Genomic DNA, 18,901 nt, shown 5'->3' on the forward strand with positions numbered 1-18,901 from the left:
GCAAGGAAAATAACTAGATTTTCATGAATTTTACAATTTTAATCGCTTCACCCTAAACTACTTTCATGCTTTCTTCTCTAGTGGAAATAGTATGTGTTGTAAACATGGCACAAAATACATTGCGAATTACTGTAAAAAGCAACTGAAATATATGACCCAGGCCACAGATATTCCTGTCTTTAATTCATAATTAAACAAGTTTTCCTTCAAAGATTTCTAGTTAGGTTAATGTCAGACTTCAAGAATACTGAAAGTATCTTATTTTGTGGATAATTCTGTTGGCTTGTTTCTCTATCTATCTATCTATCTATCTATCTATCTATCTATCTATCTATCTATCTATCTATCTATCTATCTAATCTATCTATTTATCTATCTATTTTTAATGATAAATTATGAAACGATAGTTTCCCCTTTCCAGATTTGTAGGTAAACTCATTTTGAATTAATTACTTCTTGGCTATCCTGTTTCCATATTCAAAATTCCATTATAACTATTTCAGTTTTTTTTTTCTTTTTTTATCTCATTTATAGCTGTCGCAAATCCCTGGACAGCTGTATGCTATGGAGTCAATACAAAGGTTGACTCCACTCATGGTGGACCACATAGTTAGGAACTGTGCATGGGCAGCAATGAAAGACTGCCCAACGCCCATGAACCAATACTTCATTAACCAAACTTCAACCCAGGGCCACCGCAGCAGTGTTAAGAGCCCGTACGAGAATGCACCATGAATAAAAAACAGGCAACCTCAACAAACCTACCTGAAACTACCAACAAAGCAATTTTTGAACAGAAAACACCCTTACTGAAGCATCGCATAAGACACAGGCAGGCATACATAGACCCATAAGACAACACCATTAAGAGACTGAACAACCACACCCAGTGTGAAAGCCAGCAAACTCTATGAAAACCAACCCAAAACCACCAACAAAGTAATTTTTAACAAAAAAATCCTTATTGAATTATCACTCAAGATACAGGTGGACATACATATATGCCCAAAACAACATTAACCACTCATTCCCAGTGGGACTGAACATACCTCACATCTTTGCCTTCTAGAGATGTCTTCTCCCCACAGATTCCAGCCTTCATTAACCTTGTTCCTTGTCTACATGAGAGTCATTTACTTTAACTCACAACACAAATAAAAAAATAAATACAAAACATCAGCCACCACAAAGCCACCAAGCACTGTTAACCTGAAGCCTACCTGTTCTCCAAAAATATTTACAGGTCATCTCAGACGTAACCTTGCCTTAAAAAATTCACGCCAAAATGTGCTCCATAAACTAATTGCCCACACATAAACTACTGTAAACCCCAACCTGCACCTACCTCACCTCCTCACTCTTTCCTTCAAAAATTAACCCTTCCCTATCCAGTTTACCTCATACTAAACTTACAATCCCTGCTTAATCCCTTCCCCAACCCCAGCCCACCCACCCACTTACTCACCTACCCTCAAACATCCAAGATGTCCCATGACAAATTGGTTTGTGCCCAAACTTTATAACTCATACTAATTAAATACCTCAACTATTGCACATCATTAGAGTGCTGCTAATAATTTTTAAACTTTTATGAATAATTCATAAGCTAAAAACATCAATTTGTAAAAAAATATGTATATATTATGTTATGTTCCATCATGATAGTTTGTGGCTGGAGGTTATCAACTTGACAAAGTCAGTGCAGCTGCCAGTGATGCAATTACCACCAGGAATATTAAATAGCCACCAGCCCTTCACAATACTCTTGTTATCTCAGATACAAATGTGAAGTATAACCATGTTCATATCACTGTACAATTCAGTGTAGACACTGTGAATATTACAAAGATTGTTGACAATTTGAGAAGTCTTGAGGACACAAGGAATGGTTAAGATGTAAGTGATGTGAATCCTAATTTTTTCTTCATTTCAAACTGATAACCTGCATTCCCTTGTCGAGAAAGGTAAAATGAACAGTATTGGTACAGAGAGTAACAAGTCAAAAGGTGCCTACTTCTGTGTTTATTGGTTTGAGTGTGTAGAATTGTTATTGTTAGTCTTTTTTGTATGTGTAAAAAAACAGAGTAAAAAGTATCTGTGAGAGACACACTTGCTTCAGTGTAAAAGCTATTTATGTGGTGACCTGTTTCAACTGTGATGCTGTTTATGTTAAGCACACAAGTATGAAGTTACAAATCCATATACTGGACTTCTTTCAACTCTATGAAGAAGATGAGGAGAATATAAAGCATTATATAACATTTTAAAGTTTGCACAGAGTTGAACAAAATAAGTTATACTATGAACTTGAAAGAGCTGTCACTTCAAATGATTGGTGATATACAGACAACCACACAGCAGAGAATTATAGTGGTAGCTGGTATTAGCAGCCAACATCCCCATCTCTAAATAAACTTAAAAGTATTAAATCTGAAATGAAAATGAAACATTTAAATCATTTGGGGGGGGGGGTTGTTTATTTTTTTTAAGTTAGTTTATAAGTGCAATTTATATATATATATATATATATATATATATATATATATATAAAATATATATATATATGGATCCCCTACACTACACCGACACACCACAAAACTGACAGCCAAAACGCCGACACCAAAACACCAAAACCACACAATACCGACAGTCCACATTACCGATCACCATAACACCAACTCACAACACACACAACACAAGCACACCAAAAACCTTACAAACCTACACTAAACCTTACATACACAACTATCTATGCACTAACCTTAACCCAAACCCTAACCCTAAGGTCCGTCACTATCGCACACTTACCTTACCCGCACCCTAACCCTAAAGTCCATCAATATTGCACGCTTAACTTACCCGCACACTAACCTTAAAGTCCATCACTAATGCACACTTAGCTTACCGACACCCTACCCCTACAGTCCATCACTAATGCACACTTACCTTACCCGCACCCTAGCTTTCGTCACTATCGCATACTTACACAGTTGCGGTCATTTTGCATGTCGGTGTTTTCAGCTCCGTGATTTCGAACTGTCGGTTATTTCTGTTGTCGGACTTCCGGTGTCGGTGTTCTTGTTGTCAGCATTTCGATTTGTCAGTGTTCTCAGGTAGACCCATATATAATATAAAGTGTGCTAGCCTGTGTAACTGATTTATTACTGTTTCCTGCATTTCTGTGTACTTTCTATCACAAAAACAAAAAAAATCAAAAAAAAAAATATCCTTGTTTTCCCGCCTCTCCTCGACTAGTTTAGACCAGTATACAGGCTGTGCTGTATTCTGGGCTGTGGTGTAGTTCCTGTGTTGTCCATTGCCTTACTTGGATAGAAGGAAGTTTCTTTGATCACCAGTGGGAGTGGGGAGCCTTGAGCAGCCTATCTGTCCCTGAAGGAGTGACCTCAGCACAAGAGCTTGTAGTAATTGGTTGTTTTGGACCATTTCCAGCTCTTTTGAAGTTCCCTGTTTAAAATCCTCTTCTGAGCATTTTTTCTGGCTATACTACTCAGAAACAGCTCCTTGTGATCCTGCAGAGTGGTCCTCGCAACAGAGAACTGAGAAAAGCAACTACTTTCTTGATTTAAGTATTTTTTGCTGTTTTTTTACCTAAAATACCTTTTCTTGCTTACTTTGAACAAGCTTAAACTGTTTTTTTAGCTGTTTGTTGCATTATATATTATCTGTACTTAAAGTTACATTTGGTCGAAAATTTGTTTGTTTGTTTGTTAAATTTAACTGTTGAGGCTGCCCACTAAAGTGTGCTAGCCTGTGTAACTGATTTATTACTGTTTCCTGCATTTCTGTGTACTTTCTATCACAAAAACAAAAACAAAAAAAATCCTTGTTTTCCCGCCTCTCCTTGACTAGTTTAGACCAGTATACAGGCTGTGCTGTATTCTGGGCTGTGGTGTAGTTCCTGTGTTGTCCATTGCCTTACCTGGATAGAAGGAAGTTTCTTTGCTCACCAGTGGGAGTGGGGAAGCCTTGAGCAGCCTATCTGTCCCTAAAGGAGTGACCTCAGCACAAGAGCTTGTAGTAATTGGTTGTTTTGGACCATTTCCAGCTCTTTTGAAGTTCCCTGTTTAAAATCTGCTTCTGAGCGTTTTTTCTGGCTATACTACTCAGAAACAGCTCATCATGGTCCTGCAGAGTGGTCCTAGCAACAGAGAACTGAGAAAAGTGACTACTTTCCTGATTTAAGTATTTTTTGCAGTTTTTTTACCTAAAATACCTTCTCTTGCTTACTTTGAACAAGCTTAAACTGTTTTTTTAGCTGTTTGTTGCATTATATATTATCTGCACTTACAGTTACATTTGGTCAAAAATTGGTCGAAAGTTTCTTTGTTTGTTTGTTAAATTTAACTGTTGAGGCTGTGCACTAAAGTGTGCTAGCCTGTGTAACTGATTTATTACTGTTTCCTGCATTTCTGTGTACTTTCTATCACAAAAACAAAAAAAAACAAAAAAAATATCCTTGTTTTCCCACCTCTCCTCGACTAGTTTAGACCAGTATACAGGCTGTGCTGTATTCTGGGCTGTGGTGTAGTTCCTGTGTTGTCCAGTGCCTTATTTGGATAGAAGGAAGTTTCTTTGCTCACCAGTGGGAGTGGGGAGCCTTGAGCAGCCTATCTGTCCCTGAAGGAGTGACGTCAGCACAAGAGCTTGTAGTAATTGGTTGTTTTGGACCATTTCCAGCTCTTTTGAAGTTCCCTGTATAAAATTCGCGTTTGCGCGGCTTTGTGCGATTGTGCGCATAGTGCAGCACCAGTTAAACAAGGTTAAACTTTTTCTGGCTCTGCCAAGTCTGCTCTTCAAATTTTCCCTTAAGTAATCTCTACTCTTAGAATTATCAGTCTACTCGCTATATTATAAGCCCAGCACTTGTTCTCAAAACCTCTCTTCTAAGTAAGCACTCTCAAACCAAAGTAAGCACTACATCCACCTACCACCCATGTGAATACCCACTTCCCTTAAAGGCACAGCACTCCCTTATACTATTCTAGCATGTCGAGTGGTGGATCACTGTCATCCTCTCCGGTTCAGCTGGTTAATCTGGGAATCTTGAGACAATGTTACAATTGTCTCATGTACACAGACAACCCTCTCCTCCTCCCAACAAACACAAATACATGTGAGAGATGCAACTATATAGCCAAACTGGAGGCTGAACTCTCTCAACTCAGGACTGGCAAGACCAGACAGACAGGAGGAGAAGGTAACCACACACACAGCAAACCCATTCCCACATAGACCTACCACAATTGCAAACCAAACACATAATAACACAAAGACATACTTGGAGGCTCTAATAAAAAACTTACCAAAACATCAGAGGCTCCCAAAGCAGACACCCAAAAATCCACCACCTCTAAACATAACACATGAAACACATACTTCAATAAAGCAGTGTGTCAAACAATCACAGCCCTTAAGGCCAAGCACCATGCCTGATACACTAGTAATTGATGACTCTATAGTCAGACACACTGACATTCCGCTTACCAGGCTGAACAAGGAGAGAGTAATGGTGAGCTGCCTGTTGGGAGCTAGGATCCGCCACATAACACATGCACTCAGGTCACTCCAAAGCAAGTACAAATATGACTCTGTCATTGTCCATGCCGGCGTTAATGACCTGAGACGTACCTTCCTGGACTACATGAAAAGAGACATAGAGGAGCTCTCTGATTATGTAACCCAGGCTGGTATGACCCTGACCCTGAGCAGCATCTTGCCCTCACCGAGAATGATGCCACAATACAAGGACAAGATGATCAGCTTTAATAATTGGCTCAATTACTGGTGTCATTCTAGGGGGATCCAATGTCTGTCTACTTGGGATGACATGCTGGATAAGCCACACTGCTTCACAAGGGATGGCTTGCACCTGTCACCACTGAGCTTCTGGATATTGGCTAAGGCTCTTGCCACCCCCATAGTGCCTTTTTTATGCAAGGCTCAAAAGACAAACCCACCTCCTTAGAAAACAAAAATGGAAAAAAACTAAGGGTAATGCTGCTCAGCGCCAGAAGTCTAATTCTCAAGATGCAGGCTCTCAAAGCACTCCTCAGTATGGAGAGCATCGATGTCTGTGCAGTAACTGAAACATGGTTCAAGGCTCCTGAGAGCACCCCAGCTCTACCAGCCTATACCTCGTATCATGCATTTTGGCCCCAGAACTCGGGCTGAACCACAAAGGGAGGGGAAGTGTCCATATTCATCAAGGACACCCACACCTCCAGGTTTGTGGCAACACATGAAGAATTGGAGACCATCCAGGTGCTACTAACCATAGGCAAAACTGCTATACAACTGGTAGCATGTTACAGACCACCCTCCCAACCTCAGGAACCCCATTCAGCCTTCCTGAAGACATTGGAGGATATGAATGTCTCACCAAATACCATCATATTGGGAGACTTCAACTACTCTAACATAGACTGGGTGCATTATTCTAGCCCTAACACCCTAGCCCAAAGGTTCCTGGAATTCATTAACTCGAATGCAATGGAACAGCTAGTCACCTCTCCCACAAGGGTAGAAAATATATTAGACCTGATCATCACAAAGATGGGGACAAAATGCTCCACACCGGAAGTATACCCCTCACTAGTGAGATCTGACCATAAACTAATCACCCTGGATATTCATATCCCACCTCTACCCCCAGCACAAAAGACTACAGTGAGAAACTTCTCAAAGGCCGACTTTACACTTCTCAAGACTGAGATGGTATCCTTTAAGCCCCCTGGGCCAGAGGAAACCACATCCCACAATGCTGAATCCTTCACAAATGCTTTCTACGGACATCTCCAAGAATGCATGGATCATGCAATCCCAAATAAAACCAAGACCCTCTCCACCAAGGGCAGGCATCCTGTCTGGTGGACCCCAGCCATAAACAAACTGTATAACAAAAGAAGGAAGCTACTGCAAGACAGAGCAAAATCCCATAAAGGGAAGGCATCTCTGACCAGCACTAGCAAAAAACTACGTTCACTCATAAAAACATCCAAGGCCAACTTTGAGAGAAAAATCGCTAGAGACACTAAAGATAACCATAAGGCCTTCTTCAGCTATGTTAGAAACCTGGGTGGAAACCCTCAGATATGCTCAGAGTTAGTTCATAACGACAAAAAATACACTGAACCCACAGATATTACCAACATACTGGCAGACAGGTTCAGTGCAAACTTCTCCCCTCCCTCACCCCCAAAAGAAGAAATAGTTATCCCAACTGAATGCAATCTCCCTGTCATCTCAGATGTCCAGGTGAGAGCCGCTCTCAGCAAAGCTAAAAACACAGCATCTATGGGACTTGACGGTATCCCGGGTTGCGTGCTACGTAATCTCCAAGAAGAGCTAAACCCGCACATAAAAATGCTGTTTAACCTTAGCCTTACTACAGGATATGTACCTAAACACTGGCGTACAGCAACAGTGGTCCCACTCCACAAAGGAGGCTCCTCTACAGACCCTGGAAACTACCGCCCCATAAGCTTAACCAGCCTGGTCTGCAAAACTATGGAAAGAATCATTATGGAACTCATAAACAGAGACATTGGGGACCTACAGACACTTGCTCCTACCCAGTTTGGCTTTGTAAAGGGCAGATCCTGCCATTTGAACCTGGTTGACTTTTTTGAAACAGTCACTAGAGCCATTGATGAGGGCAAAGCAGTCCATCCAGCCTACCTGGACTTGGCTAAAGCCTTCGACACAATACCCCACTCAGGCATCATAGACAAGCTCAACAGCTTAAATGTAAACCCATATGTCACAAGATGGGTTGCAAACTGGCTAAAGGACAGAACCCATAAAGTCAAAATCGCTGGAGCTATGTCAGACTCAAAGCCAGTCACAATTGGTGTCCCACAGGGCTCTGTCCTGGGACCCCTATTGTTCGGCATTTATTTCTCAGATGTGAAAGCAAACACGGAAGGATTGTGGCTGACAAATTTCGCAGATGACTGCAAACTAGGTGCCATAGTCGATACACCAGCTGACACATGCATCCTACAGAAAGGCCTTACTGAAACGGACAACTGGTGCCGAAGTCATGGCCTTAAACTAAATGCCAAAAAATGTATAGTCATCCCCTTTGGGAAAAACAAAGTACCCACAAATTACCACATAGGCAGTAACCCACTGAGTACGGAAAAAGTAATCAGAGACCTGGGAACCCAAGTTGACAGTGACCTCTCATTCGACACCCACGTTGCCAAAGTGGTTAGAAAGACCTTCTACCTTGCCCACCTTATCATGAAGGGATTCACATCCAGATCAAAGGAGGTCATTGTAGCCCTATACTCCTCCCTTATCAGACCCATGATTGAGTACAATACCCCATTTGGTATGTACCTCACCCGGCACCTGCAGCAGCAGGAGAGACCCTAAAAGTACCTCACCAAGAGGATCAAGGATCTCCAACATATGTCATATGCTGCCAGACTAAAGAAACTCCAGCTCTATTCAGTAGCATACCACCTACTCAGAGGTGATCTAGGCCTGACGTACAAGGCCATGTCCATTCAGGAATTGATGGACATGCTCCATCTCAAAAAATCCAAATCCATCAAAACCACGAGAGCTAAAGATCTAAACCTCAGCACAAATATGAATAGGACATGCTGGAGGGACAGATTCATAACTCAGAGGCTTCCCACACTCTGGAACAAGATCCCAGTTCATGTTAGGCAGAGCCCCTCACTGACTCTCTTCAAGAGAAATCTTGATGAGTGGATGGGAGATCGTAGGTTTACCCTGGGGGTCATCGCTGTGTCACTACTAGACAGAGGCACAGTAAACTAAATCTATACTTTTGTACCATTACATGGGGTGACGAAAGCCACATACACTATGGCTAGGCTTATAAATGCCCTAGGGCAGATAGCCTAGTACTAAACTATGAAACTATGAAACTATATATACATATATATATATATATATATATATATATATATATATATATATATATATATATATTAATGCGATTTTAAAAGTTGTGTCTTTGAAAGTTTTATTGGTGGCTTTATGTCATATGTGACACTGGATGTTGTTACATAATACTTTGACAATGGTTTATTCTTTGTCTGATGAAATTCCATATCAATTCTTAGGAACAAAAACACTCACCAGTTTGTCTTTTAATAACCTGTTTGGACTGATTTTCAGGTTTTAGCATTTTTTTTTAGAATTTTAGATATGTATATAAGTAAAACTGCAGTTTATGTATAGTAAAAAGTGTGTGTGTGTGTGTGTGTGTGTGTGTGTGTGTGTGTGTGTGTGTGTGTGTGTGTGTGTGTGTGCATGTGTTGGTGTGTGTACATATATATAGAAATATATATAAATATAGATAAATAGATATTGGTACAGGTGCTTTGGTTGTCAGTGTGTTTGGTCAACATCTCTTTAGTCAACCATTTTTGGTTGACAGACATGTGAGCTTGCACATTTGTTTGAGTTTGGGGAATATTCTCTTTCCTCAGTATTGTGAAATTTCAGACTAAGTATATATAATTAACATGGGGTGTGGAGGGTGCAGGGGTTATGCTCTCTTGTAAAAAAATATATTTTAAACATTACATTTTAAATTATTATTTTTTTTTGTATGTATTAACTTTGTATGTGCCAAGGCTATTTTGTAGCACATGTTTAGTAATACACTGACATTCACCATTTTTGATGTATTGCAGTTTCTATTTAGGATGTCGACAAACAGAATGTCGACAAAAGCTAGGATAACCATATTGGTTGACAGCTGTTTAACTGACTGTTTATGTTCAGCTAAGTAGCTGGTCTACAGGTGTCCAAGATCGTACAATTTCTGAAGATGGGAAATATGCCCTTACCATGTGTTTGTTCAATCACAGAATTAATATATCTGTCTATCTACGTATCTATCTACATGTCTGTATATATAATTAGCATGTGTAAAAAACAATGCTTTTATTTGTTTTATTTACTTTAAACTTTTGCATGCACTTAGGCTGTTTCACTGTGCATGTGCAGTTCTGTGTTGATGTTGACATTTTCTGACATTTTCACACACACACACACACACACACACACACACACACACACACGTGTGTGTGTGTGTGTGTGTGTGTGTGTGTGTGTGTCTGTGTGTGTGTGTGTGTGTATATATATATATATATATAGTTTCACTTATCTCAAAATACTAAAATACAAAATATCAAATTTTAGTATTTCGAGACTATAAAGTCGAAAGTGCAGTTATGCAAAACTGCATAATTTCAAACCCGGAAATGTTGAATCTGCAATTGTGTTGTTGCGTTCGTGACGTGCGGTGCAGTTTGTGGATTTAGCTGGGGATTCACGTAAGTGGTGTTCTTGTAAGGGTATTGGGTAGGGATTTTAGTGTGTGTGAGTGTGTGTAGTGATGAGTTTTATGTGTTTGTGTGTTTAGTGTGACCTCGGAGTTAGTATATATAAGTAGCAGGTGGTGAGGCGCGCTTGTTTGTTATAGTGTCATTAGGTAGGTGCATGTGTGTTTGTTTGTGTGGTGGTGTGTGTATGTATGTGAATGATCGTGATTTTGAATTTCACAGTTGTGGGTGTCGTTTTTTTTGGCTTTCGGCTTTATAGTCTCGATATACTACAATTCGGTATTTTAGTATTTTGAGATTATAAAGTGAATCTATATATATATATATATATATATATATATATATATATATATATATATAAAATGTATGTATATATATATGTATATATATATATATATATATATATATATATATATATATATATATATATATATATATATTATAAATACACATACAAACGCATGTATTTGTGTGTGCTGGTGGGAGTGTATGCCTGTAGATTAGAGAGACAAAGAGACATATGCACACACACACACACACACACACACACACACACACACACACACACACACACACACACACACACACACACACACACACACACACACACACACACACACACACACACACACAGATGAAGTTTGGTTGAATGAACATTTATGTCACTTCATACATCAAAGAGAGACTTCACTTGCAGTGGTACAAGATCACTAGAGAGCAGGGACTTTTTCATTTCCCCATTATTTTGATATCTCACAGATGGTTTACATAAACATTATTCATGCAAGGGTGCAGGGAGGCTTGCATATAATTTGTATTTATTCTTTTTTCCTTTCGACTGACATTGAACTCAGTGAAAACTGGTCAGAAATTTCTGCATCATTGATCTTTCCATTGAAGTGTTGAGAATACACTCATGTATGTAATGGTATTTGTTTTGAATGAATGGATATGTAGTCCATATAAACGTAAACATTGCAGCATAGTGACAGCATTCTTCTTTAAGGGGAATTATCGCTCATTGGGTCTGTGTGCCAAGTGACTTCAGTTTGTTCAGTTCACTAAAGTTTCTTGTTAAATACACATCATGTCTAATTCTAGCTTCTTGACTATGTAAATGCTTTACTCTGTAAATATACAATAATCACAGCTTTCCCTTGCTGAAGACTGAACAATAGTAAATATATTGTTTAGATCTTTTCTTTCCTACTGTACATTTCTGGCAAGCAGCCCCTGCACAGTGATTGTTTGATCTTCAAATCATGGCCACAGCCAGGAGAATTTCCTAAATTTGCATATGTAATCTGCATTTCTTATCTTTTTCCTTTGAAGAAATGTTCCATATAATTCAACCACAATACTAGTGCAAGAACTATGAGTGTTACTTTTCTTTTCTCCATCATAAATCGTCTAATTTGTTTTATGTACAGATAACACATATTCAGTGAAGGAGCATAAAACAATTCTTTATCAGTTATAACTGGCTTAAATAGGGCTATCATAATTTTTTTTTACAAAATATCACATTATTACCTGTTTAATCTAGCTATCGATGGAAGTACCCTACTTCAAGGGTCCACTTTCAACTATGTTACATGAGAAAACTCCCTACATATAATACCTAGCTATAGCACATTATAAAACTAAACAACATCCAAATGATTATAAAACAGCTCAAAAACACATCAAGGATAATCCTAAATGTTATTGCTTCAGAGATCATGGCAAAGGTACCCATTTGGCAACATGTCCCAATAAGTCTGGGCACATAATACTCTTCTAATTATAGGAGACTTTTTAGTTATTGATTATGTATTGTTGCTGCCATCTCTGTTGTCAGTCTTGCTTGTCAAATATTGATCATGCACTGCTGTTACCTTCTTCTTTTCCTTCCAGCTGCTCCTGTTAGGAGTCACCACAGTGGATCATTGTTCCGCAGTATGCGTGACAGTAGACTTTGTGGTGTCGAGTTGCCAGCCTGACACCCAGTCTTCCTCAGAAGGAACACAGACACTTACTTGAGTGTAAAATGCAGCCATCTGAATGTTGAAAAAAAAAGGCTGGATGCAGAAAACTTTGCCCTATCATACTAAGTGAATTTGAATAATGTATGTATGTGTGTTAATATATATATATATATATATATATATATATATATATATATATATATATATATATATATATATATATACACACACACACACACACACACACACACACACACACACACACACACACACACACACACACACACACACACACACACACACACATACATACACACAGAGATAGACATAGATAGATAGATAGATAGATAGATACATTATGAGAGAGAGTGATGGAAAATATTTTTCCAGAAATACATTAGTGTGTGGAACAGAATCACCAGGCAGTGCATACCCATAGGTAAACCAGCTAAGAAAGAAAAAGGTTAAGACATAGTTATTGTCATTTGTACAGATCAGTAAGGGAGTTGGCTCAGCCAGAATGTGCACTGGATGAACTGCTCACTAACCAAAAGTCTGTGTTCTAAAGCTTTTCCTTAAAACAATCAGGCTGTCTGCTGACTACTGTGTAGATTTAAGTGTCTGGGAGCAATGGCCATGCTAATTACAACTCATCTCATGAATCACTCAATTTGCATAACAGGCCAACCTGGTAAACATCATGGTGATTTCTGATGCGAAATGTGACATCCTTGCACTTGGCCCAATAATCAAGGAGCCTCAGTCCTCACCACTAGCACCAGTGAGAGACGTACACATTGGGAGAATTACAAGTACACACACAGTAAAGTACAATTTTCCTTAAGAGCACACAGAGATCACAGTCAGTCTGGGGCTGGATTCTCCCTCTTTCTCCAGATCCCCAATAATACTCCCACTGACACAGCTATAGAGATCTCAGCCAAATAGCCAAGCTAAGACCTACAGCACCCTCTTGGTCCAACCAGTGCTTCGTGTCCATGCCCAAGTAGCTCACGCACACACACACACACACACACACACACACACACACACACACACACACACACACACACACACACACACACACACACACATACACACACACACACACACACACACACACATTTTGAGAACTGATTTATATACAAACCCACAGACACTACTGGGGAAGGCTGGCAAATGTTTACTAGCTATGCCCCCTTCTGCGCAGACTATAAGGTAGTTATCACTGCCAATAGCCAGCTCTTATTAACTACTTTAAGGCCCTTACAAAGCATGACCAGTTCTACTGTGTAATGTTACTATTATCCAAATGATGTGTGACCAAGGCCAAGGTTATTTAGGAGTGGCCTATACACTGTCACCAGATACATATGCAAGTACTTAGAGCTTAAATATCTCTAAACAAACCAGCCACAATTAAAAGGTTTAAATATATTTTATAATAAATAATTAAATAACAAGACAATACTCAATAACTCAATACAGTGACAACAGAGTTCAGAATCACAGGAAATATTTTAAAATAACATTGCAGAACAGTCTCAAATAAATACAGAAAACATCTAAACTAATCTTTACTATATTTCTATCTATATATGAGAGATTACTGTACCCTGATTACTTACTATTAGCAAGGCAAGTGCTAATGAGAGGATGTTTCCAGGTCCAAAAGCAAACAAAATGCACAGCATCTGAGAGAGTTCCCAAATTAATATCAAAACATTACTGCTGGGTCAGCTGTATGACATCACTCTTTGTCACCTGCTTTCAGTTCCTAGGCTAACAGAAACCAACATATCTGTTTCTAAAATGCTTACCTCTAAGATGTGCAGCTGCTAGGAAGTCAGAGAGCAATAAAACACTTTACATTTTAAACATAGCAATTATTTCTGTTTCAAGACAATAGGAAAAACTTCTAGCTCTAGACATCATGTCTCCTTACTGCATTAACTAACCTCCTTATAACACATCGCAAAGCACTTTACTTTTCAACTTATTTTCTTGGACCTTTGCAAGTTAAGCCTGTATGTTCCAACTTCTACTATTAAAACATACATGTGCATAGGTATATCGTTTATATACATTTCTGTTCTTTACCAGTAGGGTACACTGTGGTTACATTCTTGAAGCTCAGTACATAACATACAGTTCAACACACACTTCTGCACCAGTAGTTTAATATACACATAACATATAGTTCTCTTACATTTGTATGACAAGCATATGAATCACATTAATATTCACAATGACATATGATTATTTACAAAATTCTAGACAGCTGGGCTGGTAGTGTCACACCAAACACATGCCAACATATCTGCAGCCAACTCTGCACATGTGGGCAGCTAATTATTTTAGGGTTGAAAGAAATGGCATCAGTTGCAGTCTCTGTATAGCACCCATTCTCAACAGCATGTGCAGGAATGAAGGACTATCATGTTTCAAACCTTAACCTGCCACAGGAACCATATAAATACAGTACCTGTATTTTCTGTGTTTGCCATCCATTCTGCAAATGAGGTGCCTGTTAATGCCATGCTCCCAGGCCAAATATCTGACATTTTTCCTGCGATCTTTCAAGGTGAGACATTATGGCTGGAGAAAGAGATGGTATTGCTCTTTTAGAGTACTCGGGTGGTGCTATGAGGATTCCAAGATTTTTCTAGACATATTCAATAAGGAGTACAGTCAGAGGTTCCTGCATGATAGCTATACTGGGTCACAGTATACTGGGTCGCAGTATAAGACTGATGTCTAGAATATCTTAGCCAAAGCTATAACCCATGCAACAAAATGCTGTCAACATTAGAATGACATGTGTCATCATAAGCCTGACCTCCTTAACCAGTGGGAACACAAAATTATGTGTACTCACCACCTCCATACTGTAAGAATAAAATATTTTAGCTGCCCAAATAACCTGCACTGCATGCTGCCACTTAATGTTTCATTGTACTCTTTTTATGTCTCTAACTCTTGCAGAGATCAAAACAAATAGGCAGATAAACAAGAGTTGACTGGAAAGCCTAAGGAAGCACCGAGGTGAGTATACATGCTGTCTTAAAAAATGCCTGTTTTTTAATAGTAACAGTAGTAGACATGATACATACACACACACACATCAGTATGCTGATGACTCCACACTTATATCTATTTCTAACAACATCCCTGATTTACACACCCAAAACCAACAAGCTCTACTAACCACTGAACAATGGCTTTCAGGCAACCTATTCATTCTTAACCCCTAAAAAAACTAAACTCTTACTTTTTCTTCCCCGCTCTCTCTCTCACCACAAATCCTCCTTTGTCATAACATCTTTCAACAACACTACAATCCTACCAAATAATCATACCAAACTACTAGGAGTCATCATTGATGATGATCTAAAATTTAATCTTCTCATACTTCAATCTATAAAGAAAACCCACTAAAATCTAGGACTACTATATCACAACAAAAAATATCTCACCCCTAACATTAGACTCAGCCTGGGAAAATCACTCCTCCTCCTCACCCTCCTCTATGCAACTCCAGTTCTAACCAACATACAGACCACCACTATGAATAAACTCAAAAAAACCTACCATAAAATTGCCAGATTCATCACTAACTCCCCGTATAACTCACATCACTGCACTGCATTAGACTCCCAACACTGGCTTGAACTTCCCCAACTATTTCTACTCTATCAATTTCACATGCTTTACTCGATACTCTATAAACCTTCACTCTGTCCATCTCTTTTTTCCATTATCTCACTGTACACTCCACCCCGGTCCCTTCATACTTCAAATCAACAGATACTTGATATCTACCAACCAAAAACGTCTGTAGGCAAACTACTCTACAAACACTCTGTTGCCCATGCTTGGAACAAACTTCCCTTCATCATACGCTCCATCTCTCATACCTCTCATTTCAAAAACGAACTAAAAACCTATCTACTCAACTACAGAACTTGCCCCTGCCACGACCCTACCTCGTTCCCCTCCTCCCTAATACACCCTTTAAAGCAATGGAAACTTTACCCCTTCACACCTTATTCACAGTTCTATAAAAAAAAAAAAAAAAAAAAGGTATAGCATAATAATATTTTTTGTATTTTTTGTATTGTCTACTTACGTGCATTTTATACCTCTATGAATGTAACCTGAGTTTTATTACTATTCTGCATGAATGTAACCTGAATTTTATTGCTATTCTGTATGAATGTAACCTGAGTTTTATTACTATTCTGCATGAATGTAACCTGAGTTTTATTACTATTCTGCATGAATGTAAACTGAGTTTTATTACTATTCTGTATGAATGGAACCTGAGTTTTATTACTATTCTGTATGAACGTAACCTGAGTTTTATTACTATTCTGTATGAATGTAACCTGAGTTTTATTACTATTCTGTAGAAATGTGACCTGAGTTTTATTACTATTCTGTAGGAATGTAACCTGAGTTTTATTACTATTCTCTATGAATGTAACCTGAGTTTTATTACTATTCTGCATGAATGTAACCTGAGTTTTATTACTATTCTGCATGAATGTAACCTGAGTTTTATTACTATTCTGTATGAATGTAACCTGAGTTTTATTACTATTCTGCATGAATGTAACCTGAGTTTTATTACTATGCTGTATGAATGTAACCTGGGTTTTATTACTATTCTGTAGGAATGTAACCTGAGTTTTTTTACTATTCTGTAGGAATGTAACCTGAGTTTTATTACTATTCTGCATGAATGTAACCTGAGTTTTATTACTATTCACTATGAATGTAACCTGAGTTTTATTACTATTCTGTATGAATGTAACCTGCGTTTTATTACTATTCTGTATGAATGTAACCTGAGTTTTATTACTATTCTGTAGGAATGTGACCTGAGTTTTATTACTATTCTGTAGGAATGTGACCTGAGTTTTATTACTATTCTGTATGAATGTAACCTGAGTTTTATTATTATTCTGTATGAATGTAACCTGAGTTTTATTACTATTCTCTATGAATGTAACCTGAGTTTTATTACTATTCTGTATGAATGTAACCTGAGTTTTATTACTATTCTCTATGAATGTAACCTGAGTTTTATTACTATTCTGTATGAATGTAACCCGAGTTTTATTACTATTCTGTATGAATGTAACCTGAGTTTTATTACTATTCTCTATGAATGTAACCTGAGTTTTATTGCTATTCTGTATGAATGTAACCTGAGTTTTATTACTATTCTCTATGAATGTAACCTGAGTTTTATTACTATTCTCTATGAATGTAACCTGAGTTTTATTACTATTCACTATGAATGTAACCTGAGTTTTATTACTATTCTGTATGAATGTAACCTGAGTTTTATTACTATTCTGTGTGAATGTAACCTGAGTTTTATTACTATTTTGTATGAATGTAACCTGAGTTTTATTACTATTCTGTATGAATGTAACCTGAGTTTTATTACTATTCATTATGAATGTAACCTGAGTTTTATTACTATTCTCTATGAATGTAACCTGAGTTTTATTACTATTCTGTATGAATGTAACCTGAGTTTTATTACTATTCTGTATGAATGTAACCTGAGTTTTATTACTATTCTGTATGACTGTAACCGGAGTTTTATTACTATTCTGTATGAATGTAACCTGAGTTTTATTACTATTCTGCATGAATGTAACCTGAGTTTTATTACTATTCTGTATGACTGTAACTTGAGTTTTATTACTATTCTCTGTGAATGTAACCTGAGTTTTATTACTATTCTGTATGAATGTAACCTGAGTTTTATTACTATTCTGTATGAATGTAACCTGAGTTTTATTACTATTCTGTATGAATGTAACCTGAATTTTATTACTATTCTGTATGACTATAACCTGAGTTTTATTACTATTCTGTATGAATGTAACCTGAGTTTTATTACTATTCTGTATGACTGTAACCGGAGTTTTATTACTATTCTGTATGAATGTAACCTGAGTTTTATTACTATTCTGCATGAATGTAACCTGAGTTTTATTACTATTCTGTATGACTGTAACTTGAGTTTTATTACTATTCTCTGTGAATGTAACCTGAGTTTTATTACTATTCTGTATGAATGTAACCTGAGTTTTATTACTATTCTGTATGAATGTAACCTGAGTTTTATTACTATTCTGTATGAATGTAACCTGAATTTTATTACTATTCTGTATGACTATAACCTGAGTTTTATTACTATTCTGTATGAATGTAACCTGAGTTTTATTACTATTCTGTATGAATGTAACCTGAGTTTTATTACTATTCTGTATGAATGTAACCTGAGTTTTATTACTATTCTGTAGGAATGTGACCTGAGTTTTATTACTATTCTGTATGAATGCAACATGAGTTTTATTACTATTCTGTATGAATGTAACCTGAGTTTTATTACTATTCTCTATGAATGTAACCTGAGTTTTATTACTATTCTCTATGAATGTAACCTGAGTTTTATTACTATTCTGTATGAATGTAACCTGAGTTTTATTACTATTCTGTATGAATGTAACATGAGTTTTATTACTATTCTGTATGAATGTAACCTGAGTTTTATTACTA

Source organism: Protopterus annectens, chromosome 1.part0 (assembly GCF_019279795.1).
Source record: "Protopterus annectens isolate FY-2018-M chromosome 1.part0, PAN1.0, whole genome shotgun sequence".
Lineage (NCBI taxonomy): Eukaryota > Metazoa > Chordata > Ceratodontiformes > Protopteridae > Protopterus > Protopterus annectens.